We start from the raw sequence: 9,511 nt of genomic DNA on the forward strand, positions 1-9,511 counted from the left end.
CCGCCGTCGCCTCTGCCCCTTCCCCGACCACGCCACCGTCGCCTCTACCCCGACGCGCGCCGTGCCCATACCCCGACCACGCCGCACCTCTCCCTTTGGTCAGCGCCGGCACCGCCCCCCTCTTCCCCCTGTTTTTTTGCACATATATAGATGTTTTATTCCTGATTATATGTATATGTATGAGTATATATATGTGCGTATATCTGTTTATATGTCCTTTTTTAGATTTTTTGTTTTTTGCATTTTTGTAAAAATGTATATATGTATGTATATATGTTCTCTGTGTATATATATGTTCATGTATATATGCAAAATATAGATTTTTAGAAAAAATAGTATTTTTTCTGTTCATAGATTTTTTTGGTGATATTAATTATTGTAAATATGCAGTTGTTCGTATATTCATAAGAACAATGAATTAGGAAAAACGTTTACTTTTTTCTAAAATTTCTATTTGAACATTATTTAAAAAAACAAGCAATACTACTTCATGTATTTTTAAGAAGGAAGAAGAAGAAAAAGAATGAGAGGAAAAAGGAAATAAGAAGAGGAAGAAGAGGAGAAATAAATAAGAAGAAGAAAAAAGAAGAAAAAGAAGAGGAGAAGAAGAAAGGAATATAACCCCCTCCCGATAACTTCGACATGTGTGTGGGGGGGGGGGGTCGATATACCCCCTCCTCGATAATATTATTTTCCCGTGTATGTATGTCGTCGTTGTCGATATCACCCCTTCTCGACTGTGATAAGTTATACCAAAACTCTCGAGGACACCCAAACCCTAGAAAAAACGATGTCTGTCTCCTACCCCCTCCCGCCGCGCCCCTACACGACAAAATCTCTCGAGGCCACCCCCTCTCGCTCGACCAAAACTCTCGAGGACACCCACACCCTAGAAAAAAACGATGTCGGTCTCCTACCCCTCCCGCCGCGCCCCTACCCTTGAAGCGTTGCCGAGGCCACCCCAAACCCGAAATAAGCTCGGTCTACGTTTGCCACTAATATATCCATGTGCTGTCATGTTTGTGTAATAATTGTCATGTTGTAATATTTGTAGAAACAATGGAGCACATATGAGACGAGGAAGCAGAAGAGGTGTTGGGGGACATAATCTTAGCCGGAGGTGATATCTTGTCGTATCTTAACGACAATGATGGTCTGGAAGAGCAGGGTGAAGAAGCAGGCTATGGTGATCGAAGAATGGAGGAGGAAAGACATGATTATGATGGCTCCGGTGACCAAATGACGGTGCAAGAAGGAGACCGTGATGACGGCTCCGATGATCGAACCGAGTCTGGCCAGGTATATGTATTAGTTAAGCCTGTGCTGACTAGCTAATTGATGCATTCATTGTTTTGGTATATTTACACATATTAATTAACTCTCGTCTTTGTTCGTTTTTCTAGCCCTCCGGATCAAGCACAACTTCGGTAAGGAGACGAGGCCCGAAGAAAAAGTTGAGCTTGGATGAAAGGTTTGAGATCACAGCAATCGCGCGCGACGGCGAACCGATTGAACCCATCCGGACAAACAACGCATTTGCTGCTCAGTGCGGGGTTCTTGTTAGGGACAAGATCCCGATCAGCATCCACCAATGGTATAAGCCTAAGAACGAAGACCCTGAGGTGTCTTATGTCAATGATATGCAGAAAGATGATCTTTGGACTGAGCTGAAGGCAAATTTCACCCTACCGCGAGAGGAGGATCCGGAGAATCCAGTTACAGAGCAATTAATCAATTCTTTTGCTCTTAAGAAGATGGCAGGCCTATTCAGGAGGTGGAGGAGAGACCTGAAAAAGTTTGTCGACAAAGAAGAGACACCCGAATTCATCGGCATATATGAGAAGATCAGAGATCACTGGCCCGCATTTGTGGCCCACACGACATCGGAAAAGAGTAAGAAGATGTCGGTGACAAACAAGCAAAATGCTGCGAAGAAGAAGTTTCACCATCGCACGGGGTCAGGTGGCTACCTCAAAGCCCGGCCTAAGTGGGCCAAGGCTGAGAATGATCTGCTTGATAAAGGGATCGAACCAGAGACAATGAACTGGCCGGACCGTTGCCGGACTTGGTTCTTCGGGGCTGGCGGAACCTTGGACCCTGTATCAAGGAAGTGCCGTTGGACGGACGAGCAACTGAAAATACCAGTCAAGAGGCTTCGGCACTATATCAATGCAGCGCAGCAAGGGACGTTCGTTCCAGACAGGCAGAACGACGAGCTCACAATGGCCCTCGGGAATCCTGAGCACCCTGGAAGGACATGAGGCATGCCAGGCTCCATTCCGTGGAAGGTTGGTTTTCCGGACGCAGGGGGTTACAAAACCCAGGAGAGGAGGAAGAAAGTTGAGCATAGGCAACTGCAGGCGCTGCACGAAAGGGTAATGGGGCTAGAGGACCGAGAAGCAGATCGCAGCAAACGACCTGCCGAAGCTTCCCCCGAAGCTACCCCGCCATCTCAGCGGAGAAGCAGCGTGGCTTCCACCGAGCTGCTTCAGTCGGAGCATGTCTTGACAGCTCCTGCTAGCTACCCCGTGGATTTTATCACGGAGTCTCAAAATTGCCACCTTATGGCGCAATGGCAGAACTTAAAAGTCAAGGCGGCTGTCGGCCAAGTTCGACCTTCTGAACCCGGCACAACTTTTCACTGTCGTCCGACTCCAGAAGGATATGCTAGGGTGACGATGGACGAAATAACGGAGGGATTTGAGGACCTCCAGCTTGACCACCCTACTGGTGAAGGGGAGACTCGGCTGGGTTATGCTCTAAAGACTCCATGCCTATGGCGGAAGGAGTTCATCAATCTTCCGAACTGGACGCTTCCTCCTCCTCCTCCGGTGAGTCAGGGCACTCCGCCTCCTCCACCGCCTCCTCCTCCGGCGAGTGACGATCAGGGCACTCGGCCTCCTTCTCCGGCGCGTGGCGGCACTCTGCCTCCTTCTTCGCCTGCGTCGGCGCGCCCGAGCAGCTAGCAGCCTCCTCCTTCTCTGCCTCGCCAGCAAGGGCGGAAGAGACCCGCTGCCGCCCTGGCTGCTCCGGCGCGTCGTAGTCCTTCTCCCCCGCCTCGTAAGCAAGAACAAAATAAGACAGACGCCGCAGCAGCTCCGTCTGCTCCAGCGTCTAGCAGTACAACCAGAGGCGGGAGGTAATACAGATACGGTCCTTCTCTCAAGCCTCTAGAGAAGTTACCGTACGAGAGGACCAAGGAGGAAAACGCGAAGATCGTGCGGGCTGAAGTGGATGACTTCTTTGAAGGGTTGAAAGAAAAGAGACATCCACCTCCGCAGGAGAAGGTAGATCCGGTGAAAGCAAAGCGAACTATCGATGCCCTGAGGAAACCACCAAAGTCTGCACCGAGAACCAACTATGAGCGCATTACTGAACATGCATATCTCGAAGCGGAGTGGTCGGGAAGTACTGTCAGACATCAAAGGTCAAAAGAACGAACATCTATGAAAAAAATTGCCCAGCTCGGCGAACAAGCAAATCAATCGTGCCCCCCGCTCAATGTGTCTAGCGGCGACATCGTCACTAATGCTCCAAGGACGGTGGCCGGTTATAGCAATCTTGTAGATTACCTGCCTGATGATCAACTTCCTGATTTCATGGAGGTGGACGAACACAAATACGAGTACGGGAAGCCTCTCGTCAAAGATGAAAAATCTCTAACAACGATGATGCGAAGATTCCATAATTGGTACATGAAAACCTGCAGAGAGTCTGGGTGGACGAATACTTTGTATCTGCGAATTAAGGAGGAGCACGACCTCATTGGAACTGATCTGTTGCATGTTCCATTTGAGGAGTTCTTCGAGTTCTTCAATCAAAAGGCCCTCGATAAATTAACGGTCTTTTGCTACTGTTTGTAAGTACTATTTCTGTCATTAAGTCTCTATATATAGCTCGTCTCTTTTATTGCATGTATTTATAATTAATTATCCTCACTATATTATGCAGATTGAAGATCGTCGAGTGCAGAAAACAAGAAATGTACGATATTGGGTTCATTAACACAAATATCATAGATGAAATTCAGGTTAAAAAGCACGCCGAAGAGGCCGAGGCCAACTTGCTACAATCGTTGATCAAAAATCAAAACAAAGATACCATACTCTTTCCTTACAACTTCGAGTGAGTGTTACTGTCGTGTGCATATTCGGTTTCCCTTATTACTCGAGCGAGGTTATAGTAATGTAAGTGATGAGTTATGCATGCGTGCGCAGCTTCCACTACGTTCTTCTGGAGATTAAGCTTGAGCGGGGACTAGTAACCGTCTTAGACTTGAGACGAAAAGATCCCGAAACCTATGCGGACATGACTAAAATGCTCAACAAGTAAGTTCAATCGATCATTATCGCACCATATCGGAAACTTTTTGTTCATTTCCTGATATCTCAAGTAATAATAATTATTTTCTTTGTCTTGCAGGGTTTGGAAACAGTTCACCGCAGAAGCTCCGGGACTGCCGAAGGAGCTGCGATATACATCCCCGAAAGTAAGTACTACTGGCTAGCTAGTTGCGCGCATCTCCCGTTGATTCTATAGCTATACTTTCATCAATGCCATTTATAATGCTTCATTATCAGTTTGATTGACCTCTATTTCTCGTAAAGTGCTTGTGACAAGAACAAGGGAATAATTACTGTGGATACTACGTGTGCGAGTTCATCTACAACGCAACTTTGAAAAATAAGCGGAGCTACTCTAAAAGACAATATGAAGTGCGTAAGCAATAATATTCACAATTTCATTTTATTACACCATCATTTCTGTTGAGTTTCATTCATATATATGTATTAACCCCCTTCTTCAAATTAGACGTGGCAGATGCGGAATGAACTCCTACCACAAGATCGCATGGAAGCAATTCAAGAGGAATTGGCGGGATTCTTTCTTGACCACGTCATCAATAAAGCTGGAGAATACCATGTGGAAGTTGATTTCAATTGCTAGGGAATTGTAAGAGATCTTACATATTGTATATGTATGTAGCCTGTAGCGTCGGATAGATAATACGAAAACTTGTTGTTCGGCCAATCTCTCGGAGAAGGAGAGGTTGATCGATCACTTCTCTCGGTATGCATGAAGAACTTTTGTACTTAATGTTTCCTTCATTTTCTTACTAGCTAGCGTGTCGAGGGCCTCTCTATGTATAGTACGTAACATCGACCAAGCACGGACATAAGAGAGGACACTTCTCTCTATTAATTAGCTAGCTAACACAATATATGAAACACCTAAATTAACCCCCCAAAACCCCCAACCCCCTCCCCCCCTTTCAAAAAAAAGCCCCAGCCCCTGAAATGCTGACGCGTGGATGCCTTTTGGTCCCGGTTGGTGCCACCAATCGGGACCAAAGGCCCTCCTGCCTGGGCTTGGCGCACCGGCCACGTGGAGGCCCATCTGTCCCGGTTCGTGTTAGAACCGGACTAAAGGTCTAGGGCATTAGTAACGACCCTTTAGTCCCGGTTCAAGAACCGGGACAAAAGGCCCTAACCAACTGTAACGAATGGGGCTTTTTCTACTAGTGCATGGCCTAAGCCCATAGCATACGAAGTAGACCTGCGGTAGTGTCGGCAGGAGGCGAGCAACCCTACCCTCCTGAGTCGCTAGAGCTCAGCCGCCAAGGGGTAAGCGTGCGTCAAAAATGTGTTTCGGACCCAGGTTTGATGATAGTTTTGGTCCAATGGAGTTGCTGAATATGCCGAAAATTTTCCTCACAAAAAAAAACTTTGACCCCGATCAGAAGTTTTTCTGGCAATTTTGTTTTTAGATAGGAAGTTTTCCTTGTACAAAAAAAGTCTTCATATACAAGAGTTTTGTCCAAGCACAAAACTCTATCGTCATATCGACCCCGATAAATCTCTACCTACTAATAAAGCGGCTATCGCTTCTGGTCGTCCATCATTGAAATTACCCTTCAAGTTGATAAAAATTACGCACCAATGCCACCCGTAAGTGAAAAATGATTCAAGTTTATGGATAAAAATCGCCGCCTCCTTCGCTGATTTATATTGGCGCGATGAGGAGAAGTTGTAGAACAATGAGCAGCAGGTGCACTACTAGGGAAAAGGCTAGCAGCAGCGCGGGTTTTAGATGTATCAGTAGCGCGGGGACAGGCGCTACTAATAAGGCGCTACAACTAACATATAGCAGTAGCGCGTGCTCACCGGTGCTACTGCTACACAAGTGTAGCAGCAACGCTGTTTGCGGAAGCTCGCTACTGCTAGTATCTCTAGCGCACTTTACCTTGACGCGCTGCTGCTAACTTTTGTACACTCGCTACTGCTAATTTAAGTAGGTTTTTTTGTTATTTTTTTGGCATATTTGTTTTGTATTTGAACAGACTTTATAGAAGAATAATTAGCACATAGAAATGTCATCATGATACACAAAGAAATGTCTGCGAGACCACAAATGTAATCATAGCATGTACATACAAATAGTCTCATCATAATCATCATCCAACACAAAGTGATATCTTGTCATCATCTCGAAAATAGCGATACATGCAAGTCTCGAATACTTGCAACTACAACAACGTCATCCATCTAAACAAAGGTATACGCAAGAAGTGCTATCACTATGAGTGAGAGCGGAACTATGCAGTACATGAGGTGGTGGTTACGAGTCCTCTCTCGCGCTAGCATGAACCTCAAGTAACTAGCTTCTCCTTCTTGTCTGCTTTTGAAGCCTTTATGGCTGGCACCCGTGAACCCATTCACTTGCGCCTGACACTCATGCCACTCGTTGTACACCCCCGGAACCTTCCCTTTGTACATGACATAGCAATTCCATCTCGCCATCAAGAAACTAGGTACCTGTTAGAGATGCATGTTCATGAAGAGGATGTACAATCATATATATGCAAAAAAATATACTAGAGCAACACCGAAAAAGAAAGGGTTAGCAACTAGATGCAACATACAGTATGCAAATTAATTAACTAGAGGTACGCAGGTCATCGTACGCAAACTAACAAAGTAGCGTTACGCAAGTTCGGCACATGGACCGTGGACATCACAAAGTTTCATCTCTACAAGAAGTATACAAGTTCAACCGACACATATCATCATCATCGGCATCATAAATCACTAGAATTTCCATCCTTCCATATCATCGAGGACGAACCCTAGCTTCTTGAACGGTGTGAGGTCTAGACGTTGCATGCCTATGCGAGTTCGGACGTCAGCTCGCGAAATAGGGCCGTGGTGGAACATCCCCTTCTCATCGACGACTTCTTTCATGATGATCGTCGCAATGTCGCTTTGGATGCGAAAGAAGTCATCTCTAAGTTTATAATCCGCTTCTCCATGAGATTCTAGCCACTTGTGGATACGATCATCATTTCTGTTGTTAATGCGAAGCTTTTGGTGATCCGTGTTGAACTGAATCATGAGATGGACGATGTAGACTCCATCCTTCTTGCTTGGTTTTGGGACATGGATGCAGGAGAAGTTAGTTTTATGCGCGAAACCCATCTTCTTGTTCCTTTGTTTCTTGATCTGCACGTGGCCACCTCTAAAGCTGAAGCCTTGGAGAGCATCATCTAGAATATTCATTATGTTGGTGTAGTCGTTTTTCTCGTAGTCTCTGGAAGGGTCAAAATACACGGCGTGGGAGACTTGCGGGTAAAGAATGATAAGGACGGCGCGCCCGTTGCTGCGAGGAAAAGACACCTCAAATTATTCCCCATATGAGAGAGAAGGAATGATTGAAATGTACGAAAGGGTTGTCCGGAACTCACTTACTTTGGATGATAAGGCACGAGGACAATTTCCTGGTCCTTATTCTGTACCATGAAGTTTTGGAGGTACTCCCTAGCAGTTTCACGCTCAAAGTCGCCGAGACTCAAGAAAGACTCGTGCATGTAGTACGGATCCGACACACAGATTTGCGAGACTTCTTCACTCTTCATGACGGAGCTCATATGTAGCGCAAAAAGGCGGACGATAGTAAAATAAAGCCGCCTTGTTAGAAACATCACAAAGATATGGTCAAACCGCAGGAAGAACACCTCCGCGGGCTGAGTGTCGACGTAGCACTTCCCCTCAGGCACACGAGCCGCGTATGTCGGATATCCTGGATCCTTTGAGGCTAGTAGGCTTTTCTCAGTCGACAGCACATGGTCGTGCAGTCTCCTGAGATCCCCTGATGGTGCCTCCAGCGGTTTCGGCGGTAGCATCGGCTCGCCCGTGAGATGGAACATGACCGCACTTTTCACGGGTACACGCTCTTCAGAATGCATCGTCTGGCTGCTATGTGCTCTGGCTTGTTTGGAGGCAGTTACCGTCCCCGATCTCTTCCTCTCCTTTTTCTTGGGCACACCTTCCAGACCCTTCCTCAACCCTTGCCCCAGTGTTCCCGGGCTAAGTACTGTACGGCCCTCGCGCCCGGCTAGTTGAGCCTGTGTTGAGGCGGCATCTTCAGGCGTATCCTATGAGGATTTCATGAAGAGAGACTTTTTGCAATCCATGGTACGACCCTGCCCGGGCATATCATCCATATCCTCATTAGCAAGCTGATAGCCCGATTTGTCATATGGTTGACTCATCATATCTATGTCACAGTCATACGCGTTTGTATTGAGGTAATCCATTGGGTCGACCTCCGTCTCATCATCCATTCTCTGTTCTACAGGAGAAATTACATCAGCCAGTACTATTGCACCCCCTTCATCACGTCGTCCGCCGCTCTCACCCGGCACTACAGGAGCTGGTAATTGCGTAGGCGGGGAGGTGGTCTTCGCACATGCTTGTTGATGTGTGGTAGTTATTGGTGTGCTCTCCGCCGGCTCCAGACGAATTAGATTCTTCGGCCATAGAAGCACCCAATTCTTGCAGCTTCCAATCCGCGGTGGGGTCTTGTCGTCCGCTCCCACATGCTGTACTGGAGGAGGCAAATCCTCGTGCCCCGATTTCACACAGGTCAAGCTAACCCTGAAGTGCCCTGCAGGGATCGGCTGGTTGTGGAACGTGCGTTGAGAGGGGTCCATTATCATCCCCTTTCCCACGTCCACCTTCTGGCCTTTGATCAAGTAGAGTATGGTGCACGGGGTTTCTTTTGCCTGCAAACACATATGTCTGTGGCGTAAAACAACCGAAAGGCAAAATGGAATATTATATATATATATATATATGTATATATATATATGTGTGTGTGTGTGTGTGTGTGTGTGTTGGTGCGACATGTAATTACTGTGACGGCGTCGAGCTCAGCCAAAGACGAAGGCCCACCTAGCGCGCCTGAGACTGAGGACGGGCTGCTATGAGCGGGAGCGGCTGCGAGAGGAGGCCCGGTTGCGTGAGCAAGTGATGGTGCGATGGTGTTGTTGTTCATGGAGTTGCTCCCGACGAAACTGGGCATCGGAAAATCATGTACCGTCTTGTCTGGATTTTCCTTCGCCCAGTTGATGATAACTGGAACCAAGTTAGTAGCAAAATCATTTCTGCAGGCAGTTACAGCTGCATTGACTGCCTGCTGTAGCAACTCATATTTGTCCTTGGCTGCTTTTTTC

Source organism: Triticum dicoccoides, chromosome 4A (assembly GCF_002162155.2).
Source record: "Triticum dicoccoides isolate Atlit2015 ecotype Zavitan chromosome 4A, WEW_v2.0, whole genome shotgun sequence".
In the NCBI taxonomy this organism is placed as follows: domain Eukaryota; kingdom Viridiplantae; phylum Streptophyta; class Magnoliopsida; order Poales; family Poaceae; genus Triticum; species Triticum dicoccoides.